Raw genomic sequence first — 27,522 nt, forward strand, 5'->3', positions numbered from 1 at the left:
CATCTGTTGGGCCCACGTGATGAGTGAGGGGTTGGGAGCAGCCCTGCTGCTGCTGCTCCCTGCCCCAGGTAATCCTCAGCCCGATTGGTTGAGGAGAAAGTAAGGAAGTAGGTGGGGAAGGGGCGGGGCCTGCAGTTTGGGGGGAAGGAGTCCCAGGCCCCGCCCTCGAGATGGCCCTGCATCCCACTTTACAATTCAAGTGATCTTAAAGATGTAAAACTGTAACTACATAGCCATGTCTACACGTGCATGCTACTTCGAAGTAGCGGCACTAACTTCGAAATAGCGCCCGTCATGGCTACACGCGCTGGGCGCTATTTCAAAGTTAACTTCGACGTTAGGTGGCGAGACGTCGAAGTCGCTAACCCCATGAGGGGATAGGAATAGCACCCTACTTTGACGTTCAACGTCGAAGTAGGGACCGTGTAGTCGTTGCGAGTCCCGCAACTTCGAAATAGCGGGGTCCGCCATGGCGACCATTAGCTGAGGGGTTGAGAGACGCTCTCTCTCGAGCCCCTGCGGGGCTCTATGGTCACCGTGGGCAGCAGCCCTTAGCCCAGGGCTTCTGGCTGCTGCTGCGGCAGCTGGGGATCCATGCTGCAGGCACAGGGTCTGCAACCAGTTGTCAGCTCTGTGTATTTTGTGTTGTTTAGTGCAACTGTGTCTGGGAGGGGCCCTTTAAGGGAGCGGCTTGCTGTTGAGTCTGCCCTGTGACCCTGTCTGCAGCTGTGCCTGGCACCCTTATTTCGATGTGTGCTACTTTGGCATGTAGACGTTCCCTCGCAGCGCCTATTTCGATGTGGTGCCACGCAACGTCGAAGTTGAACATCGACGTTGCCAGCCCTGGAGGACGTGTAGACGTTACTCATCGAAATAGCCTATTTCGATGTAGGCTTCACGTGTAGACGTAGCCCATGGGTGTTAGGGATGAGGGAACTAGGAAAGAAAGATTCAGTCAAGTTACACCATTTCAATTGAACTAACGTGCTTGGGGGAAAAGCCCCATTCTGCTTGTGCATACAGTAAAACCCCGAGTTATGCAGTTATCCCGTGTATCTCAAATTTTTATGCAAGTCAGGGTGGGGAGCCAGGAACCAGGCTACTATTTGATTCCCAGCTCCCCAGTGCTTGCAGGACCCAGAAACTGACCAGCCCTCTAGGGCTGGTCAGTTTCCTGGATGTTTCTCCCTGCCTTCCCCCAGCTGCATGGCTGTCAGCCGGACAGCAGCCTCGCTGGGGTGAAAGCAGGGAGAAGGGGCTCTTAGCCCGCCTAGCTGCCCAACAGCCGCAGAGCAGCTTCAGGTTGTGCTTAACTCACGTTAAAGTGAGTTATGCGCAACCTGAAGCCACATATTTTGAGGGTTTACTGTACAGGGCCTGTGCTACTATGAGAGAGGTGGTGTTTATTGTCACTGTTCATTTTTAGTTCCCGTTTTATCATCACTCAACAATCTGTAGATGCTGCATCTCCATAAGTTTTGGTCTGACATGAAAATATGTGCATTCTAAGAGCAAATCTAGGATTTTTCAACAGGGCCTAAACCAGGCTCAGTGAGAACTAGATACCAGCATCTTAAAGGTATGTAGGCGCTTAAAGATGCAGCTATACGCCTAGCTGGGTCCTAAACCACAACTATATTAGGAGGAGCTTCTGCAGTACTGCCAAACAGTCCTGATGAAACTGGGAGCCTGCTGTGCTAAGCGCTGCACAAATAGGGAGCTGATTTTTGAGCTTATTGCAATACCTTATACGTTAGTGTACATAATGATAACTTTTCCAAATATGCATCAGATCTGTCACATTCACCTAATTATCTCTCATAATATCACACTATCGTAGGCACTTTATGCTTGCAGGGTGCAGTGTCTGGACCATACCTGTTAAGCCTGTTCCTTTTGTCTCAATCTCTCATCTTCCAAATGAGGGGGTCACCGGATCTAGTACTTTCCCTTTGGAAATTATCTACTCTGGGTTTGTTTGTTTTTTAATAAGGAATCAGTCTGCAGTCTTTACATCTCCCAAGCTATGACCCAGGGTGAAGGGTGGGAGAGGAGCTAAGATACAGGGCATCTCAGCCTAACAGGAGCGAATGAGAGGGAAATACCACTCATCCTCCCTTGACTACATACAAGCCCCTCCATGGAGCTTCATTGGGCAGGAGAAGATGCCAAGCTGTTGGGGAAATGGAGGAGAATGCATGTTTATACTCTGCTGAAGCCCTGGGGACTTCCAAAGATAAATTATGTCTTGCCTTCCCAGCTGTAATGTACTTTAATTTCCTCTCTGCTGTTTGGAAACTTTTCAGGGAAAGCTCAAGGGCACTGAAAAATGAGTCCTTGGAAGCACTTCTGCTGGAGGACTCATGAGCCTAATGGTCTAGGGAAGACAGAGCCAGTAGGCAGACCTACAGGGTCTTGGTGAATTCCATGGGTTCCGAGAGTGGAACCCCATCAGTTCTGTGATGGGAAGGAAGGCAGTCTGGCTCTCCAATGGAAGAAGTCAAGGGAACCACATGAGCCCAAACATAATATTTCTCTGTACATAGCTCATCTGCTGGTCATTATCATCTGCTTTGAGGTAGAATCTAGAAGCCCAAGACAGGGACTAGAGACCCATTGTGCTAAGCTCTGTTCAAACACACATTATTTCTCCCAAACAGCTCACTGCCTTAAATGGTTGACATGATGCGACAGATGGAGGACACAAGCAGGGACAGGGTGGACAGCAATGAATGCTCTGCCCTCAGTCTGTTACAAAATGACAATTAGCACCATCCCCAGCAACAACAATCCCCCCACACGCCATCCCAAGCAGAGCTTATAGCTGTTTTCTTCAAAGTCAAGCCAGAGCAATTGCCCCATGTTGAGATTTCACCCACTGGAATGCGGTTTCACCTGCTAAGTTACGGAGAGGACTGGACAGGAAAATCCATTTCCTCTGCAGAATCACCGCAGGTGCTGGGATGCGTGCATTTGAGAGAGCTACACTAAGGGTTTAAAGGGTAAAATGACTCTCGGTGCTTTAGAATAAAAGCTAGTAGCAGAGTCTTTTGTTTTCAAGCTGTTAAATACAGGAGAGGTATCAAAATGCTTATATTGGGATTTACTGAAAAAAAGTTCTCCCACGACGAGGAGCGATCAAGCTAGCCAGGGCTTTGGTGGCATTTCTTCATGAACTTTCACATGAAGAAACACTGTCAGTATTTAAGTTTACAGTTACAAATGTGTCCAAAGGCTTAAATTTAGCAACGAAGGGGTACCCTGGTCCATAAGGTGTTACCAAAGTTCTTATTTGTACCACATGTGAAAAGATCCAGGTTTCCTTTCGAAAGTGTTGGAAAATGGAGAGGTTTCTTAGACTGAAATGTGTGGTTTGCACAGGTACAGCCCCTAATTATTTATCCATATGTCCCACTGCTGATATCTGAGCCCCTCACACAACCATTACTGAATGTATTAGACTCACAGTTCGAAGTAATAGGGAAGCGTTATTCCCCATTTACAGAAAGGGAGTGAGACAGCACAAAATTTCAACAATGCACACAAGCTATCATTAAACAGAGGAGTAGCCCAGTCATTGTATGCACGTTTAAATAATTTATTTACCGCAAAATTGCACAGGAGGGTTTGTTGCTGAACTAAGTCTTGAACTCAGTTCTCCAAATCAACATCCGGCACCCAAACCACAAACCAACCTTCCTCTCCAAACAAATCAAATTCAGCAGAGATCTGTTTAGTATTATTAGAATGTAATAAAAAAAATTAAAAAAAAAACAAAACAACCCTACCACCATCAAAACTGGCACCCTTGTCAGCAGGGTCAAGTGATGAGCGAAGAACTGAGAAGAGACTGGGATTGTATTTCCCAACATCATTTCTATGTCTTTAAACTGCTGAGTTGTTTTTACATTGGTAGCAGATACCAAAAATATATTTGGATACAGCACCATTGTTATCCATGAGGTCATACTTACAGGTAAAAGACAGTCCCTGCCCCAAGAAGCTTACATTCAAAGACATGTGCACTAGCCAAGACTAGCCCAACGGTGGAAAAGATTTTGTCAGAGCCTCTGAAGGAGGTACAGGTTGCACCTAGTCCAGATTACTCGGGACCTCAGTGGTCTCAAACAAGGGATTTTGCTGGACCAGGGGAGGTTAATGCCCCTAGCCCTGACTCCTCCCACTGAACCCCTGGCCTCAGCTCCTCGGCCATGGCTCGCCATTGCAGCTGGTGCCCCCGACCTCAGCCCCAGTGCTCCAGCCCCATGGGGGGCTGCTAGGTGACACCTGCACTTCAGCCCCAGTCCCCTGCCTGGGGCTTTCGGGGGATGCTGGCTCCAGCCCTGCCTCACTAGCTCCCCATGGGACTGCTCTCCCTTCCCCAGCTCTCTGAACCAGGAGCAGACCAGACCAGAGAGTGTCGGTTTTAGGAGGTGCAACCTGTATTTCTGATCATGAAAATAGTACATTTTTATTTACAAAGTGTCTTTGCTCAAAAATTAAGTGCTCATAAGTAATATGGTGAAAGGATACAAAATAATAAAATCTGCAGAAAGTGTAGTCATCCAATCTCAAAAATTATACAAGAGCAAAGGGACATACAATGAAATGGAAAAAGAACAACTGACAAAAGGAAACTCTTACAACACACAATTAGCTCACAAACCTGGCTGCCACAACGTACAGTTGAAGGCAAGAGCCCACAGATTTAAGGGGAGATTGGATACATGGATGAACAACACGAATTTCCAGAATACTAATAATAAAGATGGCAAAAATAAGTTTCAGAAGGAATATAAACCTTCATGTCTCAGGGTTTATGCCGATCTTTAAAGTACTGATGAAAAGGTAGAAAACTTTCAGGGAAGCGGATCTCATATATGTCAGCTGAAGGATACTTTGGCCTTTCCTCTGAAGCCTTTGTTGCAGGGCACTAACAGAACAGTGGAACAGACTTGGGACTGATATAGTCTGACCCTTTCTGTTTCCTATACTTAAAATACCTAAAAACATAGTAACCACAAGAAATATGCCCAAAGAAATTCCAATGCTTTGGTGGGATATCTTTCTGCTTGTTCTAAAAGAAATTAGGAGACTTTTCCACAATATGACAGATAACCTAACCCAAATATTTTGGGATACATGGATTTAACATGTAATGAAATTCTTCATAAGACCAATTTTTAACTTTAGTTTTCATACATAATATTCCATAACAGCCATCGTTAATTCTATTTTTTTGAGCAAAACTCGGGTGGAACCAAGAACATGACATTAGCTGTCTACCGTGTACTTGCTGCTGCTGTTGATGCCTTGTGGAAACAATTTGTGTGTTCAAAGGACAAGGGATTTATTGCAATCGCTGGCTTGCCATCTGCTTGAGGCATTCAGCTGTATCTTGCACAATGATTCTGCCAAGCTTTCATGAGTAAAGCACAACATTCGTATGTTTATAGGATCTGTGAGAGGTGTGGGGAGGGTAGGATCAAACCCATTAATTAAATTCAGTCTCATATCCAGCTTCAAAAGTGAAAACAGATCTGACTTTTGGGATTTGGCACCGACAGGCTCAGGGTGGTGTTTTGTTATCTCCTGTGAGTTTGGTTTACCCTTTTTTTTTTAAACATAAGGGCCGTGTCTACACTATCCCCAAACTTCGAAATGGTCATGTAAATGGCCATTTCGAAGTTTACATAGTCAGCGCCTCATCAGCATGCAGGCGGCCGCGGCACTTCGAAATTGCTCATAGGAATAAGGGCACTTCAAAGTAGGTGGGGTCCTTTCGAAAAGGAGCCCCGTCAGGGCGAGCCGTGTCAATTTCAAAGTGCCGCGGCCGTCCGCATGCTAATGCGGAGCTGAATATGTATTTCATCCCTTCATTAGTAAACTTCGAAATGGCCATTTACATGGTCTTTTCGAAGTTTGGGGCTAGTGTAGACATGGCCAAGGGCAGATTAATTTTCAGGCTTGGTAATGTGAAGGGTTGAGCACCCTTAACTCCTGCAGAAGTCCATGGGAGCTTCGGGGTGCTCAGTATATCAAAGAAGGTGCTAACTAAGCAACTTGCAGGATGAAGTCCTATCTCATGAGACATTTCTCCCCAGCAGTTGTTTTGCTCATGTTGTCAGTAAACTGTTTAAAATTAGAAATCAGCAGCAGTCGGTTCTGCTCCAAAGCCCTTCACCAGCTTTAATGACGCTAGTGCAATAGGAAGGAAATCTGTTAATGACACTTGCACTCCTACTACACCAATTTAATTTTATTTAATTGCATGACATGTGCCTCTTGCAAACACCAAGAAATCAAACGTGTTCTGAAAGAGCAATATCCATTTAATATAATTAATGCATTAGAATCTCAATGACAGCCTAATAAAAGGTCTATTCTATGGCACTATACTAAAAGGACAAAAATCACCCCCAGTTTGATTACTACTGGCCATTGTGGAGAAAAATAAAACACTTTTTGAGATGTTGATAAAAATTCTTTTTTTTTTTTTTTACACAAGAGAATCAAAATCCCATGTGCTCTCAAGAGCTGACGAATTGTACAATACAAGAAAATAATGTAGATATTCTATAGCTCCACAGATAAATATATATATATATATATATAGAATATATAAATATTCTATAGCTATATGTGGTCAAATAAAGATATGTAGAACTTTTCCATAACTACTTTAAGGACAGCTGGTTAGAGGCTTTGGAATCTTAACTGAGAGATGTAAAACATCCAAATCTTACAGAGATACAGCTGTACAGCCCTAACCCACAGTAATAGGTCTGCCTAGAAGAATTCCTCTATTGACTTAGCTACCACCTCTCAATGAAGTGGATTACCTATACAGAAGGTATAAGTACTGACTGAACTGAAACACTACAGATTAACACCCATGCTATAAGAGTAGGATGTCTTCTCAGATGTTAAATCCCCAGGAACCTGAAGCTTAATTAATCCTGGGTTTGTGAAGACTCATTTCCCATAAAGTACTCTATAACTCAGGGCAAAAAGGAAATGGAAATGGTTCATCCCACTCACCAGTTGGTGCCACAACCCTGGGAAAACTACCAGGCTTTAATGTGTTTTATAAAGTGCTGCACATTTATGCCATTTAATAAATTACAGGCCTGACTGATTCCACTGAGATCTGCCCTCCAGGCAGTCAAAAGCCTGTTAGGAGCAGGGCAGCCACAGCACAAGATACCCACAACCTACTCCACAGGGAGGAGCAGGTGGTGGCCAGCACAGCCATGGTGGAAAAGGTATAGCCAGAAAAATAGCGATTCCCATAGAGCCACAGAATGAAAAGCTCCTTTTCCAAATGGAACGTTAAGGAATGATCATCTATGCACCATCAGGGACATCCCAAGGGGCAGGGGCCAGGGCAAATCCTCCCTAGTGCCCCATGCGCTACAGGCCCCACCCCTTTCCTGCTCCCCCCACTTGCTAGCCCCCGTCCCAACCACCCCGGCTGGGGTTCATGAGGGGCAGGGCACAGACAGCAGCAGCAGCAGGAGGTTGCCTTCTCCATCTCCTGCAACCACCACGTAGTGCGAGCAGCTGCCTGCTCTGCCCCACTGTGCCCTCCTAGCCTTCTGAGCCCCCACTACTGCGGAGAAGTGGAAGTGGCCTCCGCTCCGAGCTGCCCATGGAGAAGTGGGGCTCAGAGGGCCAGGAAAGCACAGCAGGCTGCTGCTCACACTGCATCATGAGTATAGGGGGGTGAGGCCAGGTGACTCCCTGCTGCTGCTGCCACCACCTTGCGCCCCTCCCCCCACCCATGCTCTGCCATAGGTAATCCTCCCATAAGGTAGCTGGACCAGCAACTGCTGGGCCCCCAAATGCACAGGGCCTACCTGGCTAAGAATGAATTACAAGATGGTTGGAGAGGAGAGAGCTAGTTCAAGCTGCCTGACTGGCTAGCAGAAAAGTAGAAATGATTCTCCAAAAATCCCTGGCACACCAGACTGAAAAGGCACCATTCTGTAGAAACCCATTAGTTTGGGGTTTGCTTACATTCTCACTGCCTCGAGTGAGTCTGGGCAGGACTTCCCCTGCATATCCAGATCAGGGAAAACAGATACTTACACCCACACATGTGGCAGATGGAGGCACAAGCCATCTAACTACAGAAAGTAGCCAGAGCACAAGACTTTTCTTGGGGATTAATGACTATCTTGGGTTCGTAAGCCTCCGACCGTGAAACAAGTCATCTTCTCTTGCCAAGCCTGTCATTAATCCCCAGGACATGGCCAGGACCTTTACGGTGATTGCTCAGATGCATCATCAAGCAAAGCTCTCCCGTTTCAACAACTGGACCCATGAGAAATACTAGATAGTGTCTTTTTCTCCCACAGGTTAACAAACTGCATCTTGGTTCCTCAATTATCTACTTTCTATTGTGCCTGAATTTTTATAAAAGGAACATCTCCGGAAAGCAGCAGAATTCAATAATTTATTAATAGGTTTTGTAGAAATACTTGAAAAAAATCAGTCTCACAAAAGGTATCTGTTAATTTGGTCAAAAACTGAAGAAGTATTTGTTTCTCAAAATCTTAAAAAGAAAAACCATATTATCATCTCTCTTCCCCCAAAGTTAAAATTACTTTAGCAATGTAAGTATTTACTAAATCCTACTGCTATGTTATCTTTATAAGAGGTATGCAATGTTAGGACTGAAAACTTATTTCTGGACCCCCCAGAGCTTTCCTGAGAACAGTACGTATGATTTCAAGTTCAGCTGTAGTTCCATGAGAGTTTTCCCTTTCACCATTTTACAAAATAGCTTTAGAGGATTTGATTCTACTCTCCATAAAGTCAACAAGAGTTTTGCCATCAATGTGCAAAAGGTCTTTTAAAAACCATCTTATGCAAAATTCATCTCAAACTGCTTTCTACACAATGTTGCATAATACAGTGGAGCGTGATATGCCATACATATAAAATAAATGATAGCAAAGTGGGTAAACCAGGAAGGTCAAGAGCTCATGGCAATCAGAGATTTTCAGATGAAATTTGAATTGAGATGGAAAGCTGATGAACAAACAGAGAAATGGTTTCAGACAATAAAAATGGCAGAGGAGAAGGCTAGTGCACAAAGAAGTAAGACTACAAATGGGGGCAAAATGAAGGCTGGTGTTAGAGAAGAGGAAAGAGTCACGCGGGAAACTAAAAATCCCTTTCCTGTAAATTCAATTAGAATAAATTTAATAACTGCACATGTTCCTATATCATGAGTTGGGGTATTAAAATTCAATACATTTGTTCAAACAATATAAATCCAATATTGCCTACACCTGTTTATCTGAAATACCAATATACGATACTCTGGCATCAGAGTTCAACGTTGTTTTGTTTCACCAAAAACACTCCTCCTCTCCCAGACTTAGGATGAGAGAACCTATCTTCTTCTGAAGAGTACTGGTTGGCTTCATGCACTTATACAACACAAGAGCCCTGCATGGGACATAAATTCCTAAGGGACTAAATTCCAAACCACGTAAGAGCACAGCAAAGGTGGAGTAACAGTTGCACAGCCTGAACAGAGAAAGCAGAAGAACTTGATCAACGGATGCTTTGCATTTGACCACGCATACAATTTTTAAAAACCTGAACAAACCAACCTAATTAATAAGCAGCAGAAAACAAACCAGGAAGGCAAACATGGAAACAACTGATCACTGATTCGAGGTTCTTTCTTCTGCTGCACAGAACTGCACTCAGTATTTATGCCAAAGCAGGCTTATCGTATTTCATTTAGATTTTAACCAGGTGCCTTTGAGAGAGTGTATTTTCTGGAACTAAATGAAAAAGGAAAACACAATAGAGCTGTGTCTAGACTAGCTTTGCTCTTTCGAAAGAGGCATGCAAATGAGGGAAATTGAAAATGCAGATAAGGTGCAGATTTACATATCTGGTGCCTCATTTGCATATTCTTTCAAAAGAAGAAAAGCAGTGTAGATATAGCTCTTTTGAAAGTAAACCCCATTTTCCAAACACCCTTCATAACAAAAATTGGGAAGAAGGGTGCTTTTGGAAATGGAGTTTACTTTCAAAAGAGCCACATCTAGACTGCTCTTCTTCTTTTGAAAGAAACTGTTCCAAAAGAATATGCAAATTAGGTGCCAGATATGTAAATCTGTACTTCATTTTCAATTACCCTCATTTGCATGCCCCTTTTGAAAGAGCAATGCAAGTGTAGACGCAGCCTACGTGTGTCTACATCCTAAGTGTTTGGAATAGCCATGGATGGGACATAGTATTAGCCTAACTTTATTAAAACTTCTAAGTTAATTTTTAATGTGAAAATTGCTTTCTGCCTGGACCCAGAACTACTCTTTAGTTTCCATTCATTCTTATAAAAGTGTATTCAGTCTGCATAAACATGGTAAGTTTATAGGCCATGTGTCAAATTGCACGTAGTTTTCTCTTATGGCATACAGGTGCACAGCAGCACCTAAATACATTTAGAGGCACTCAGAGGTTATCTGTCCTTCAGAACAATACAAAAAGGGTAGCATGGTTCACAGGAGTAGGATACGGAAATATGCTTTTATTTTGTAAATGCAGTCTTACTGACTGGACATACAGAGAAAGTGTCCCAAAGCCACCAAGGGGCGGACACTGATTATCAACTGAGAGATGGAGAACGCACACTTAGTTTCAGGAGGTAACTGTGATTTGGGAAAACGATTCACCCGCACAGTTGAAATGGTAAGTTATCTGCGTGTGCTCCAGAATTGATGGAAGGAATATTTAAAATCATGTTTGGCAACATATTAAAGTTTAAATAATAGAAAATCAGGTTTGAAAACACCTGGGAAGCTCATTTAGTCCAACCGCCTGCTCAAAGCAGTACCAACCCCAACAAACTCATCCCAGTCAGGGCTTTGTAAAGCCTGGCCATAAGAACCCACTAAGGATGGAGATTCCACCACCTCCCTATACAACCCATTCCAGCACTTTGCCACCCTCCTAGTGGAATAGTTTTTCCTAATCTCCAACCCAGACCTCCCCCACTGCAAGACCACTGGCTCCTTGTTTTGTCATCTGCCACCACTGAGAAGAGCCTGATTCCATCCTCTTTGGAATCCTCCTTAGGTAGCTAAAAGCTGTAGTCAAATTCCCCTGGCGCAGCTGCATGTGCACACACACACACACACACACATGCACACTTCTCCACTGCAGACTAAATAAGCCCACTTCTCTCTGTCAGGGTCCACAATTCCTTATGAAGATTATTTTATCAGTATGCATAACTCAAAGATGCTTTATGCAAAGTACATCATGTGACATCATTTTAAAAATTGCAATCCGCTGAATCTGTAAGATTACACGTGCACTTGAGTTTTATCTTTCTTGTATGTGAAGTTAGAAATATTAAGTGTGAACCTGTTTGATCAGTCCAGGTATTCTAGTAAAAGCCATTAGTTATACTTTAGAGCTCGGTGATCAAGCCTACAACCTGTGAATGGTACTGTTTTTTCCTATAAGCCCAGACTGTGGTCTTTCCTACACAGTCATGTAGTCAGGCCGTCTGAGGCTGGAACCCATTTTAGATCTGGTACTTTTCCACTCAGGGTGAGAAAAGTTTGAACTGAACACAACAAATCCCGGCCTCAGGCAAGAGAGATATAAAGGGGAGATAAACAATAGGTGCAGTGGCCAGACGCCAGCAGATCTGCCCTCCCGCCCCTGCCGCCACCCTGACTTAGCAGTCAAGATGCCTTCTAGAAATATCCATGACTGAACACGGAAAGAACTGGGCCCAAGTCTGGAGGCTGCCGAGCTTATGAAAGAGATGATTAAAACAACTGTCTGGGTAAGAATTTGCATATATCAAATTTCTTAGTGTATTAGGCTTAGCTGGTGTACTTGGTTTATTTCGCTTAATAACTTGCTTTTATCTGTTTTCACTTGCATACATCTAAAAAAATATTTTTGTTTATTATCAAGCCCAACATAAATTATGGTTACTGGGGGAGAAGGGAAAACAACCATTGCATGCATCTCAGTTTCCTTAACAAAGAGGACAAACTGATAAGTTTTCCCTGTGTTTTTATATGGAGTAAAATGGATTTTGGTCTCTTTTGAGAGTTGTGTTGTCAGCAGCCTTACAGCTGAGCTCTCCCAGAGCTGAGCTAACTCAGTGTCTGTGTTGCTCTGCTGGGGAGCTGTTACCCCAACTCTGCGCCTTGGTTGAGGGAGACCACAGCTTCTGGCCCAGCAGGACATGGTAGCGGGCTCCGTGGCATGACCAGCATACTGGGTGGCAAACCCAAGGGGACCACTGTGATCAAATCCATCATACCCTCAGTCTCTCCTCCTAAGTCACATGTCCCAGACTCCTAACTATTTTTATTGTCCTCTCCTGGACACTTTCCAATTTGTTTACATCCTTTGGGGGCAGGGGCAAAACTGAGCACAGTACTTCAGACATGGCCTCACCAGTGCCAGAGAGTAATAATCACTTCCCTCCATCTTCTGGCAATGTTCCTACCAATGCAGCCCAGTATGCCGTTAGCCTTCTCAGCAAAAAGGGCACATTGTTGACTCATATCCAGCTTCTCATCCTCTGTAATCCCCAGGTCCTTTTCTGCAGAACAGCTCCTTAGCCAGTCAGTCCCCATTCTGCAGCAGTGGTACTTGGGATTCTTCTGTCCTAAGTGAAGGACTGTGCACTTGTCCTTGTTGAACCTCATCAGATTTCTTTTGGCCCAATCCTCCAATTTGTCTAGGTCACTCTTTATCCTATCCAAACCCTCCAACCTACCTACCTCTCCCCCAGTGTAATCTCATCCACAAACTTGCTGAGCATCCATCGCATCATCCTGATCATTAAATGAAGATGATGAACAAGATCGGTACCAGGACCAACCCCTGCAGCACTCCCTTTTATACCACCTGCCAACCAGCCAAGCTGTTGATCACTACTCATTGAGCCCGACTCTCCAGCCAGCTGTCTAGTGACCTTGTAGTCCCTTCATACTAGCCACACTACTTTAACTTGCTGACAAGAATACTATGGGAGACCATATCACAGGCTTTGCTAAAGTCAAGTTATCTCACATCCACAGCCCTCCACATATCCACAGAGCCAGTCCTCTCTTCATAGAAGGCAATTAGGTTGGTGCAGGCATGACTTGCCCTTGATTTTTCTAGGAAGTGAGATGAGGCTGACCAGTCTGTGTTCCCTGGATTCTCTTTCTTCCATTTTTTAAACATAACTAAGATTGGTTATCACTTCTGGATGATACCATGAAGAACAAGAGTATCACTGACCTGTGATTTCATTTGAATGTCTATCAGCTTTTGTAGGTTCTCTTCTGTTACACAGAAAGTCTTGAACACCACTATGTTTTCTGAGGTATCAGGCAAATGACCTTATGAATGAATTCTTTAAAAATCCTTTAAAAACCAAACGCAAACTGACTGCATATATCATTATTCAGCCAAAAGGTCACTGTGAAACAACTTAATCACCTGACATCTAGTATTGGATCTGCTTGCATCTTGTGAAAAACTCTGACTCATAACATATCTTCTCTTCGGAGGGTTGTTGTTCTGCACGTCTAGCCGATATTCACTCCTAGTAAGAAAAACTATTGTACCTGCTGCTAATCTTTAACTCCATAATTTGTCAGCAAATGGAAACAACTCACAGTAACTAGAAAGGCACCTTAGGGCTTAATTCGTTAAAACAAAATGTAGCTTTTGCATTTGCTAGCTAAAACTTGCATTCTAACAATGCGGTGTAAGGAGGCTGCCAATCTCACTGTCAGGTGGAATTACAATGCTCCTCAGCATGTGTAAAAGTCTTAGGACACAGCCTGGATTCCTACATCAAACAAGCAAGGACATGAGCATAACGGTACCCATTTCACCCAAGGGCAGATCAGAATGAATGAGAGTTTCACAGAACCTATTTGCTAATTAACAATGAGCAAATTCATCTACAACAAATAATAGAACTAACGATAACTGAGACAACAGAAAACTCTCCTTAACGAACTGACAAACCCAGATGTGAGTTCAAGAGCAACAGCACCTCTGCACAATAAGAAGTCTATTAAACCACTGCACAGCATCACTGTGAAGGGAAAGACTTCATAAAACCCATTTACTCCACAGCACCTGATGTGCTAAACCAGACATCTAGCCACACGTTTCCTTTGACTTTTGAGTGATAACTTACACGTCATAATGTGCTTTAAAAGTTCAAAGCACAGTACAAACATGAAGATCTAGAAGGAAGGATGAAAGTGTAACATGCAAAATAGGTTAAGTGAATTGCCTAAGGCCACAGAGCAAGGTAATTACGGAAGCATTCCTAGGTTTTCCTCAAATCCCATGGGTAGTATCAAATATCCAATCCAGGCAAAAATAACTAGAGTTATTTGCCAGTCTCCACTAAATAATCTGATTCTGGAGAACTCAGGCCCTTCTCGCAGAGAGTGGGGAAGGCAAAGTGACATGTTTGGTTGCATAGGAAACCTTGCAAATACAGAATACAAATATAAACCCACATCAACCCGATGCAGTGTTCATCCTAAATCTGCAGACCGTCTGAAATGGCAACTCAACAAGAGGTGTATGTGGTTGTCAACTGCCCTAATTGATACAATTTGACTGGTAACACTGAAATCCAATTATGTGATCTTGAAAGCTTTATTTTTCAACAATTTAGGTGTGTGGGACTGAGAGCCTGATTTACATAACTGCAAATATACACAAAACAAATCACTGCATGCAAAAATAGACTAAAAATAGGATGGAACAATGGTTGTTATGAAAGAGCTCTCTATTAAGATTTTCCCTACCCTCTGCAACTGGAATCCATAATGACATCAGTAAGAACTCAATCCTGCACAGGGTTCTTACTAACTCATGGCTGACAAGTTAACCAAGGCCACACACAGTCTGCATCAGTCAAGCAAATGGAACCCTGTGCAGGATCAATGCCTATAAATGAAGCCATACATAACAGCCGTACGCTATCCGCAGTCTTTGTACTAACATTCTACTGTCTTTAATACGAAATGAGTACATGTGACAAACCTTATAGGCAAGGCCTACATTTTTGTCCATTTCTTGGAATGATCTTGCCCTACTGAGTATGCAACCCTGCCTCTCTCTCTCTCTCTCTCTCACACACACAACAGAAAAAGGCACCTACAGTTTTTAACTCACATTATATTATTATATGAACATATCCACCCATCTGTAAATTGCTGAAGAGGCATTTTAACACAATTTTCATTCAACATAGAGCACAAATATACCAGAGACAAGACTATCTTTACAAAAAGCAGTCAAGTAGCACTTTAAAGACTAGCAAAATGGTTTATTAGGTGCTCGGGGGTCGCATAACTACGGGAAACCTCACCCGGCCCGGACACGGAAAGGATTGACAGATTGATAGCTCTTTCTCGATTCTGTGGGTGGTGGTGCATGGCCGTTCTTAGTTGGTGGAGCGATTTGTCTGGTTAATTCCGATAACGAACGAGACTCTGGCATGCTAACTAGTTATGCGAGCCCCGAGCACCTAATAAACCATTTTGCTAGTCTTTAAAGTGCTACTTGACTGCTTTTTGTTTTGATAGTGTATAGACTAGCACGGCTCCCTCTTTGTTACTATTAAGACTATCTTTGTTAGCTAGATGCAGCATTATGGAAATGACCATGAATTTTTGATAAGTTTCCAGGTTTATGATGAAGATTCAAAGAGGGTGTTCAGACAAGTGGAAGGTGAAGACAAGATTTTAGTGATATAAATACTCTGGTAGGGCCCTATGTTAGTATGTTTTTGGAAGGACCAAATTCACAGCTATGAAAAACATGTCAAGAATGTAATATCTGGTATTCATCTCTCTCCGCTATGAAATCATAGAATTATAGAAGAGTAGGACTGGAAGGGACCTTGAGAGGCCATCGAGTCCAGCCCCCTGCCCTCATGGTCTTTTGTGCACTTTTACCCTATATTATGCAGATTTCAGGAGGGAACACAACATTTCTCTAATTCGGGGTCCTAACCCAAAAAGGAGTTGCAGGGTGTCACAAGGTTATTTTAGGTAGGGTCACAATATTGCCACCTTCCTTCTGTGCTGCCATCAGAGCTGGGTGGCCAGAGAACAGCAGATGATGGCCATGAATTCTGCCCTGAAAGCAGTGCCCTGCCAGCAGCATCACAGAAGTAAGGATGGCAATCCCATATCACACCATCTTACTTATGCACTGCAGCTGGCAGTGGGAGCTGTGCCTTCAAAGATGGGCTGTTGGCCAGCAGCCACCACTTTCAGGCTCTGAAGGCGGTGCCTTCACCAGCAGCACAGGAATAGCAGTACTGTGACCACAACTACAATAACCTTGGGACACCCTGTCGCCACCCCCAACTCCTTTTTGGGTCAGGACCCCTACAATATCAACACTGTGAATTTTCAGATCTTAATAGTGAAGTAATGAAATGTATGATTTTTTTTTAAATGCTCTGACCAAGAAACTGACCAAAATGGACTGTGAGTTTGGTAGGGACCTAGCTCTACAACTGACTATTTGAGTATTTGCTGGGAGGAAGAGGTGGTAAATTTAAATGGCTAGTAATTCACATTAATCACAATAAAATGAAGCTTTAACTAGGTTAGAATTCCCAATCACTTCATGAGTTAAGCATATGCTTGTGTTGTGCTGGATCAGGACAATCTGATCATGTTTTAAAGTGTATGGAGGAGAACGGAGACCCCCCCATTACATTACTATGGTCAATGAACCTGTTGTAAATGTCTTGCAGTACAAACATGGTAACGAGGCAGCTCCCAAAACATTATTGATTTCCCAAGTCAAAAACGTTTGCTGTATTATTGTAGGATTAGGACACTGCAGAAGTTAAACATTTAGAGCACTCTGAGTGCATACCCTTATTGGTACATCCTGAAGCACACCCTCATCGGAAAGATCTTTGTTCTCCTCTGGTATGTTTTGGATTTACTAATCATTCTTCTCAGACACCATTATGTCTTTAGCATTCATTTTTCAATAAGCAAATCACCGGATCATTTTAATCTCTGTGCTAATCTATCCCCTCGTCTAAGGATAGCGCTATGGGGTCAAACCTACGCAGATTGGCAGGACAGTTTCTGAACTTCGTTTCCTTCCAGCCTGATCTTCACTCTGTTGTGACACCTGAAAGCTTCCCTGTTTTCACTTTGAAGTTCAGAAAAGGGTATGTTATAAAGGGACTAACTAACAAGTGGTCCAGCAGTGATTCACTCAGGTTAAAAGCAATTAGTCCAATCCCAAAAAGAGGAGATATTGAATGTGAAAAGACAGATGATAGGAAATAGAGAAAGAAAAGAGCAGGACAGAATATGAGCTTTGGGAGAAGATGGGCGAGGACTGGAAAAGACAGAGAGAGAGAGCCTATTCCAGGACCAACAGAGACAGTACTGACCTCAGAGATTCCTACTGGAGCTGATTGCAGGCCTCGGTTCACTCTGGCAGAGGGACAAACCCAATATTCCTGTAATGGGGAAACTTCCAGGCCCCTTCCAGTAGCTTTTTTTCAGAACAGAATCCCCTGCAGTCACATTCAGTGCTTCCAGGTCTACTGCAGCCTTCTTTGACTGTGAGTGGTTCACAGTCTGAGTATCTTTGTACCACTGGCAATGTCTCTAGCAGCATTAATCAATCAGAGGCATTTAAAATATCCTGGGCAAGGTGATTTTCAGGATACAAGGACAGTCAGAACATGATGGCAATGAGCACATTCCCTAACTGACCTCAATCCTATCTTTCTGTTCATGTTTTGAAAAAAACAGCTGTAAATTTAGAACAGTATCTATCGTCAGGACTCCTCTTCCTCAAAATACACGATTCTACATAACGCAAAGAGCTGCCTATATGCAGCTACTTATCAAACACCAGTGAATGCCTCACCCCAACCCCCCCAATTACAAAGAAGCATGTGCACCAACAGCAGAGGGTAGTGCCACTGGCTACCAAACCTACACGTATCAGATTCTTGGCAAGTGATAAACTCGTGATACTGAAATTGCATGTGCTGAAAGTGGAAGATGCACACACATAGTGATGCTCCTTTGGAAAACCTGGCCTACATGTTTTATGAAATCTAGGTGTATGGACTCTGCACTGCTGACAGTAATGACAGCATAGAAACTGCCATCCGACCAGTGCCTCTGATGGCGGCCAGCGCCTGATGCATCAGAGGCACCAGTAAGAAGACCATAATAGATAGGGTGACCATCCACCCCATATGAGGTGGAACGGCTCTGTATTTGGGACACCAAAAAGGCATCCCTACTTATTTTTTAAAAGGGACTAACTGTCCTGTATTTTAGTCCTCCCCTGCTGATGTTCTCCACCAGCAGCTGTGCAGGTGCAGCTGCTGGCAGGAGTCACTTCCCCATGCCTCAGGAAAGCAGCCGAGTGTGGGTGGCTGCCGCATCCCTAGGGCTCTGAAGGACCACTAGTGGCTGCCACCTCCTTCTTGGCTTCCAGGGGCTTGGTGGAGTCGGAAGGGGCTGCCCTCCCTCCCCATATCTCCCTGTTCCGTATTTGGGACAGGGAGATGTGGTCGCCCTAGTAATAAACAAACTGCTTGTAACAAAGTGGCATGTTTTTCCGTTGACTGGCCCATTAGTACCACCATCACACCAGAGCTCAGTAATACTATTTTATCAAGATCCATTTTTATTGTCACGCATTCTAGTTCACCTGTTTCTGAATGTAAGCTTCTCACATTCATTTCCAGCCAGTTCTAGTTTTTAAGTTTTGGCTGTGTGCCAATTTTCATTTAACTCTTGAATCTGATACACTGTTATTTTCCTGGAATGTACTTCTCTGATCTCAACCTGTTCTGTCTACAGTTCAGCTGTAATTTCTGTGCTGTCCTTTAAGAGACACAGAGACACCTTTGTTCTACTGCCACCCCTCACAAATGTCTTTGTCTGACCTGAGTGCTTCTCAGCACCCGTTGGCTTTTTCAGCATTTAAATAATCCACTAAAATTGTATCCATGTTTCATGAAACAGTTTAGTTCCATCCCTTCTATACAGGTTCTTCCTAATTCCCAAATCTCCATAGAAGCACATACATTTAAACCCGTCTTCTTCATATTGTCTCAGTCACAGACCTCCACATCTTTCTTGTCTAACTGTTGCTGCATTTGGAACTAGAAGTATTTTGGAGAAAGCTACCAAGAGTCTCTAGCTTTAGACCTTGTCATTAATAAGCTAAACAGGGTTTCTCAGCCCACAGGTCAGGATCCAAAAGCGGGACAGAAGGCTTCAAAGACTTTTGTGGCAGCTCCTGTTCCGTGGGGCCAGCTGAGCTTGCTTTCCTGCTCCATGCACTATAAACTCTGGGGTCCCAGCGCCATTCAGATTTGGCCCAGCTATTGAGACAACAGAAGTCCAAGTAGTACAAATATGAGTGAATGGCATCGAAAACGCTATGAGTCAGGTCACAACTCCACTCTCACAAATTTGATCCAATCAGGTGAGCAGGGCCAGACCTGAGAGATGCTTTAACCCCACACAAGAAATTTACTTCCTGGACACTGCTGTGCAGATAAGCAACGGTCACATAAATACCACCTTATACCGAAAACCCACGGACCGCTATGCTTATCTACACGCCTTCAGCGTCCATCCAGGGCATACCACACAATCCATTGTTTACAGCCAGGCCCTAAGGTACAACCATATTTGCTCTGATCCATCACACAGAGACAAACATCTAGAAGACCTTTACCAAGCTTTCCTCAAACTAAAATACCCACCTAAAGAAGTGAGGAAACAGATTGATAGAGCCAGATGGGTACCCAGAAGCCACCTGCTACAAGACAGGCCTCACAAGCAAAACAAGAGAACACCAATGACCAGCACCCACCTAAGGCCTCTCCAGCGCATCATCAGTGATCTGCAATCCCTCCTGAACAATGATCTTTCACTCTCACAGACCTTGGGAGGCTGGCCTGTCCTCGCCTACAGACAGCCTGCCAACCTCGAACAAATCCTCACCAGCCACTACAAATCACGAACCAGTGAATCTAGGCCTGGAACCAGCCCCTGCAACAATCCTCGCTGCCAACTCTGCTCACATATCTACACCAGTGGCATCATCACAGGACCTAACATCAACTATACCATCAGGGGTTCATTTACCTGCACATCTACTGATATAATATATGCCATCATGTGCCAGCAATGCCCCACTGCAATTTACATTGGCCAGACTGGACAGTCTCTACGTAAAAGAACAAATGGACATAAATCAGACATCAGGAACAGTAATGTACAGAAGCCTGTGGGGGAACACTTCAATCTCCCTGGACACTCAGTAACAGATTTCAGGGTGGCAGTCCTGAAACAAAGAAATTTAAAAAATCAAATGGAGAGAGAAATCTCTGAGCTACAATTTGTTTGCAAATTTGACTCCATTAACCAAGGATTAAACAGAGACTGGGAGTGGCTCACAGCTTACAGAGGCAGCTTCTCTGCCTTGGGTGTTAATATCTCCCCATTAGATTCTGACAAAGGCTCACACCCTGTCTGATCTGACTTGTTTTTCCTCTTTTGATAAGTACTACTGATACTGGGCCATTTCCACCTTGCTGAATAGACCTTGTCAGCTCTGGACCGCCCTTTTACTGGGACCCCACTCTTTAAATACCCCTCTGCAACCACCCCCCCGCCATGCATCTGATTAAGCGGGTCTTTGCCCACAAAAGCTTATGCTCCAAGATATCTGTTAGTCTATAAGGTGCCACAAGACTTCTTGTTGTTCTTGAAGCTACAGACTAACACAGCTACCTCTCTGATGCTATAACCCCAGAACAGACAGCCAACCCAGCCAGTCCCACAACACAGGAGCTGCTAGAACCGCCACAGTGAGGCAAATGCCAAGCAGACCCAATGTGCTGGGGAGGCAGGATCCGATGGAAACCACGCCAGGACCTCCATCCCCACACTATTTACTGGGTCACAACAGGCTGTAAATGTTTACAAATGGGTCCCGAGTCCGAAACACTAAGAATCACTGATGTAAAGTTAGCTCCCATGCTCAGAAAGGCATCAGACAGAGCGAGTACAGGAAACCTGAACTGCATGGGAGTTTGGCATGAAGGAGAGTGGGATGCTCAAACAGCCGCCAGTGGAAGAAAGCACAGAAAAGGGATTAAATAAATAAAAATTTCAGTATACCCAACGGAGGTAAAGAACTAGCCACAGATTAGTCAAGGTAGGGACTATGCAGTTCAGTGCACTGTGGGCCTGAACCACCTTCCACTGAAATCAATGGAAAGTCCTCTGTTTATGTCAAAGGCAGTTGGATGAGTTCTAGTGTTTGCCTTGTGGCCACATGTACGCACGCAGTGCAAAAAACATATATCCCTCAGCATCTTTAGGCCAGAGCTGCTGAACTGGGGGAGGCCTAACTGCATATGGAGACAATGTACAGAGGCACTCTAGCACATGGTTAGCTCAGAAAGGGCTGTATTGATCCTCCAGTTGATGAAGCCAGAGCCATGACTAAAGGACACCTGGAGAAATCGACAGCAGGATAGGTAGTGACTACTGAAGACATGAGACAATTTGACTTCACAGCAAGAAGTTGGTAGATTTCCCATGACATCTACTAAAATGTCTAGTGAGACTACTAGGTCCAGAATGATACCACTAATATAAAGGAAGTACATGAACTAGGTTCTGGAATCCAAATGTAGATTATTAGGACACTGAAAAAGTTTTTAAATGGTCACTAAAGGCCATATACACAAGGAACAGAATTGTCATTTTACATCACAACTTTTTTGCCTGTAACTCCACATTAAGTAGCCACATATTTTAAAATAAAACATTAAAACATAAGTCTCTCTAGTTTGTACTAATTCCCAAAGAATGACTCCCTCCAAGCATATCCACACACCAAGTCAAATGAGTTCACTACATGACATTTTTTCTCACGATTTCCTCTAAAAGCCCCTGGAGCACAAACAGCAATGGCCCTTTGAATGCCTCAGCCAGTGCTGCAGCTAATTGTGTTTCCTAAATTGTGGAGCAGATAATCTGATCCTCTTAATGCAAAAAGTTCTACTGAAGAACAGCTAAACTCAGAACCTCAGGAACCCAGGCTTTAGCTTAACCACAGCCTTGGTTTTGTTTATATTTTCCTGCTTCTCCCCACAACCCAAGGAATTGCCACTTCATTTCTTTACTCCAAGGGGCCTGCCATAAAACTCACAGGCTGCCTCCTCCAGAAAAATGCTGGATTGGTCTGCGAGGGGTGCTGGGTAAATGAGAGCACCATGTGCTGCTTTTTCTTCCACGAGATTCAGTTCATAGTGTATCTGCAATGCACTGATTTTCCACGATCCCGGGGGATGAGTCACCCCTAGCTGCTGACACTCAGATTCTAACATGGCAGACCACTGCACTATTACCAGGCCACAGGGCCTCAGGCTCTCTCTGGCGACAAGTCTAGCTCTCAGACATGGAAGTTATCAATACAGGCAGCTTGTACTGAAACCTGAATCCGGCTGCCACCAATACATCTGAGTCATTCGACGGCCTATTCTATGGCATTCATCTGATCAGGCTACATTAAAGCCTTTTAAATTATGTCTCTTGAAAAAAATAATTTTCAGAGATTGTACTTCCCATTCTAACCCCACCGTCTGGTCAGTAATACCGTTTACTACCACAAGAGCCTCATACCTGCAGAATATTCCAAACAGACTGAGCAGCACATTACACTATAGTTCATATTAAGTTGTAGCAATAGTAAAACAAAATGAATTCAGCCTGCAGCTGGAAGTATTTCCACATCTCTTCCCCAGTCAGGGATGTTGCCTAGTACACCCATGAGCATCTGTAAGTGCTCACTTTTCTTGCAGTCTAAGAACACAAGGCCAGACACCTTTTTCTACAACGCGGTGCAGAAACCTACCCATTGATATACGTTACATGGGAGAATCTGATATACCTACTTATTACTACTGCTGAGATCAGGCTGACCTAAATTAATACCAGGGCAATGGATTAGTCAGTGATGTCAGACACTAGCAATGCTGGCCAAACAGGATATGCTGGCACACCAGACTGAGCTGCCAACTCAGCTCAGAACTGGCTCTGTTTGTGCATTCCAGCGATGTCTTTTATTGGTACAGAATCGCAGCACTGTGATCACTCCTGGCTAAAATGACTAACCGTCCGTATTCGAGCACTCAAGTAAGAACTGACAATGCAGTGATACTACAGGGTGATGCAGTGTTACAAGGGATAACCAGGGGGAACGAATGGTTAAGCAGTGCACACGGTGCTGTGACTGATGCTCAGTGAATCGAAGGGGGGCTGCACACTACCAATTTGTCTTTCCGCTCAGCTGCCTGCTGAAACTAGCTTGTTGTCATATGCTTAAGCTATAAGCTTTTCTGGGGAAAGGACTACATTTGTACACAAGTATATGGTGCTTATCGCAGTGGGGCCGTGAAACCTAGTCACTACCAATGTACAAGCAATTACAGTAAAACTCTTTCATATCGGGCATTCTATCATCCAGAACTCTCAAATAACTGTCATTTTAACCTTAAGTAAATTTTAGTTACTCTTCCATCAGTACAGTAGAGTGAAAGTAAATACAAATAAATACAGCAAATACAGTATGAGTTTACAGTGTACAGTATTGCTGTTGCTGGTAAATAAAGTACTCTGCGTACATTTGTTTGTTTGTTTCTTAATATCTAATGTTGTTTTTCTTTAGTGTTACACATTGCTAGGTATACCTCTCTATTACCCAGAGTATCTGAATATCCAGCAATCACCAGGTCCCGGGGCTGCCGGATATGAAAGAGTTTACTGTAATAAGAGTGGGATTAGTCACTTACAACCTAGGACAAATGAACCTCAGCAAATGACAGGTTAAAGTAAATTCAGGTAAGACTTCTGAAGAGGAAATGAGTGACTTTTTTTTTATGCTACTGATATTTGTTTGTCCTGTGTGCAAACCAGCTAATGAATGCAAGGGATTTACCCTTTGCCCCACTCTTCCTTTTAATTATCTAAAATGAAAAGGATATTTCAACCTGACAAGGTAAATAATGGGGTGAAGAGGTTTTCTTTGACTTACTGTTTTGCATGGTAGAAGAGCAAAATCAGACTGGACACATTCTTCTGTCTCTCAAAACCTGTATTTAAAATCTGGTTTATGGATGTAATAATGTATGGGACAAGATTAGACCTCATCACGTTTGACTGATCACTGTGATTAACAACCAACCATATGCTTCTGGTAGGAAGTGCCTTAGAAGCATGTAGCCGTTCAAACTTCTCCATAGAATTGGAAGAGAAACAAATGACTCAAAGACAGAGATTAATGTGTAAGAGAGAGATGCACACAATGCAGAAGTATGAGTGTTTGATAGAGAAAAACAGAGACACAAAGAGACATGAAGAGGAACAGAGAAGTATTTGGGTATTACCCAGTGTTACACAGCTCTTTTCAAAGCTGAGGTATCTCAAAATGGTAACTTGGATACTATCAGCTGCAGGGACTGTAAGCAAACATGTTAATCATTAAAGGACCTGTCTTGCAATGTGCTGAGCACCTTCCGCCTGGTGCAGAACACCCACAACTCCTATCAACCTCTGTGAGACATACGGAACTCAGTACCTCACAGGAGGCACTCCGCACCAAGTAGGACCAGGCCCTAAGTACTCAGCAGTAACTCACACATACAGCCTTGGACATTAGAGCCTGTTTTATAGACAGAAGGAATGTTGGCCAGGCTGAGACAGAAAGCTGGAAAGCAGGAACAGCACTGCAAGAGCGTGGCACTCTCAGGTATGGAGAACAGTCTGTAAGAGAGCCTCCTTAGAAAGGAAGCAAAATAAAATACCTGGCTGGGAAATACCTCTTCTCCCTTCCTGAGGAAAAATAGTCAGCTTACACCTCTGATGGTGCTCAAAGGTTACAAAATCTCCCATGGGGGACAGAAGATCTAACACTGCACAGAGAGAGAGAGAAAGAAAGAAAGAAAAGTAGGAATTTTATATACACAGTTATGAGGTTATGGAGCCAGGAGACCATTCTAGGGAGGAGCCAGCAGGGCTTAAAATAACCATGAACAATTATTGCTTGTTTTGTGGGACACACAACAGCATTTACAACCTCTAAAGTGACTTTTGCAGAATTCAGCACTCTGTGAGTCAGTGTTAGCTACCTCTTGCTGGTGTCAGGCCACCTGTGAAGCAGCATTAAACAATCTCTCATTGGTGCCAGGAAGTGTCTGTCAGTGCTGAATGGGAACGTTTAAACTCTTCTGCCAATGGAAAAGCTGTAGCTGCTGGTCAGTGGGTCTTCAAAAAGAGAAGGATAGAAAAGGAAGATGGAAGGAGCATAAATATCCTGGTGACCAGAAGAAAACATTAACAGAAAAGGGGAAAAAGGATGAGGTAAAAAGTGGGCTGCCTCTAATGCATCAAGGCCACCAATGACACACTTTTACAAATGGGCAAAGCTACGTTTTCTAAAAAAATTCTTGCTATTGTTAGTGCACGTACTGAAACAAATGTATACGTATTTTGAACTAATACAGTACAGACCAAATCCTGCCCTGTTCAGCATCGTGAGTGGGAGGAGAGATGCTAACAGACACAGTGTCAGCTCCAGGCATTTGGCCAATCAGGGCAGGTTTGCATCATTCCGGACTTGGGCCCCACCTGGTGAGGATTCATTTTCTTACTATTCAGAAATATGGCTGCATGCAGCCTTAACTAAAGCATACACCTGACCAAAATACATGATAAATACATGCCGTGATCAGCAGACCACATGCCTCCATTGTTAGCCTTTGTGAATAAGCCAGAAGTATAACAATTAATTTGTAACATTTAACAGCTGAAATAATTTGCAAGTAAATTGTAATAATTAACGTTTGCATAGTATGTTGAGATCCTGGGATGAAAAGCACAGAAAGCATTTTTATTATTAGAGCAAATTTCTTGAACAAATAAATAATACATACATATGTTCGCAGATGTTACCACTCAGCCAGATGTTAAAATCATGATCAGTCAACTCCCATTGGCTATTTGGTAAGTATGCTGTAATTTGGGAGATAACTGGTATTCTTAAACACTGATGGCTCATTACAAAATTGCAGTGTTTGTTAGGTGTTTATTAATATTAAGTTTGATTACTATGTTCCTGTGAATTATTTAAACAGATTTGCCATTTCCACAAGAAAGATGAATTAAACAATTCAGGAACAATTCTGCTTAAATGTCACTTATTCTATTTTGTGCTCTTTTGTTTTCTAGTTATGTTGAATGTTTGTATGCCAACAGCAACTGTTTTGTTTTTGGGTTCTGCTGCTTTTCCTTTATTCCCCTGCTGAAGTAAAAGTCCTATTTACCACAAAAAACACAACTGCCATGTCCAAATTTTTATGTCATATGGTGCTATCAAATTCAAGGTCCATTTTGGTCAGTTTCATGGTCATAGGCTTTTTCTGCCCTTCAGACGTATAAATAATATATTTTGTGGTGTTGCAACCTGGGGGGGGAGTCCCAGTCCAAAAGGCTGTCATAAAAGGAGGTGCCAGGCTATGGTAAAGGAGTTGAGATATTGTCACTCTCATATCTTGTCTTCTACTGAGCTGGGGTGCCAGACTAAAGCCACAAAGCCTCCTGTAGCCCAGGGAGTTCCCAGAGATGAGCCTTGTAGGAGTGGCCCCTGTAGGGAAGAGAAAGTCCTGTCCCTCCCACACCTGGCTGAGACTGGCATCCTACCCATGACAGGGTTGAGGGTGGAGAGCCCCGAGCATTGCAGGCTGGAGTCAGGCAAACTGGGGCTAGACCTGGTCCATGGGTCCTTACTAGCGGAGAGTGGCTCCAGGCCCCACCACTGCTACTCTGCCCCACCCCTCAGCTGGGGGAATAGCAACACAGCATTTGCTTAAAAAGGCTTTCCTCCTGCCACTCTGATTGGCCATGATTCCAGCCAATCAGAGCAGTAGGGGGCAGTGCCTGGAAGCAGTAGGGGAGCTGCACCAGGTATGGGTCCCCTCCACCGCCCAGATCCCACACCTGCAGCATAAACTGTCCAAGTGTGCTGTGAAACTTCATCAATTTCCTCATGCTGTGGCTCTTTGTATACTCTGCAGAACCTGGTTTGTGCCATGATGCAACTGAAATGCTGCTTCCCAGCCCGAACAAACTGGTAGGGAGCCCACCCCCACTCCCTGCTGTAGCAAGGGCAAGAGCCCATTGGAGCTGGGATGTGGTTTAAATGCCATATATTGGTGCCAGCAGGCTGGCGGGGATGGGACCCTTCTTTCAGTGGTCATTTACGCAACATCCTTAGCATGGGATTGAGCAGATTTTGAAAATGCATCTGTGCTCACTGTCTAAGAGAGTGTATTCCATGGTGGATGTGAAACATTAATCATTTGATCCTCTTTTAAACTTCTTGTATGCACTGCTACATTGCAAACCTCTCTATTAA

The 27,522-nt window shown here is 43.7% G+C and overlaps 1 protein-coding gene across 5 annotated transcripts in view; it reads left to right on the forward strand.

Moving 5' to 3' along the window:
• The window catches only part of PGCKA1 (PDCD10 and GCKIII kinases associated 1), a 73,754-nt gene that overhangs the window by 32,573 nt on the left and 13,659 nt on the right, over window positions 1–27,522 (forward strand). Inside the window, exons 1-2 of one of the 5 annotated variants that reach the window (XM_074991783.1) lie at window positions 11,772–11,824; window positions 26,054–26,111. The exons of 1 other annotated variant lie outside the window; for it this stretch is intronic. The gene's annotated coding sequence lies outside the window, so the exon portion shown is untranslated. Of the gene's footprint in view, window positions 1–11,771; window positions 11,825–23,658; window positions 23,952–26,053; window positions 26,112–27,522 lie in introns of those variants that run through there. 3 more of the 5 variants (XM_074991785.1, XM_074991784.1, XM_074991786.1) reach the window with 3 other exon arrangements.

This window comes from Carettochelys insculpta, chromosome 4 (genome assembly GCF_033958435.1).
Source record: "Carettochelys insculpta isolate YL-2023 chromosome 4, ASM3395843v1, whole genome shotgun sequence".
Lineage (NCBI taxonomy): Eukaryota > Metazoa > Chordata > Testudines > Carettochelyidae > Carettochelys > Carettochelys insculpta.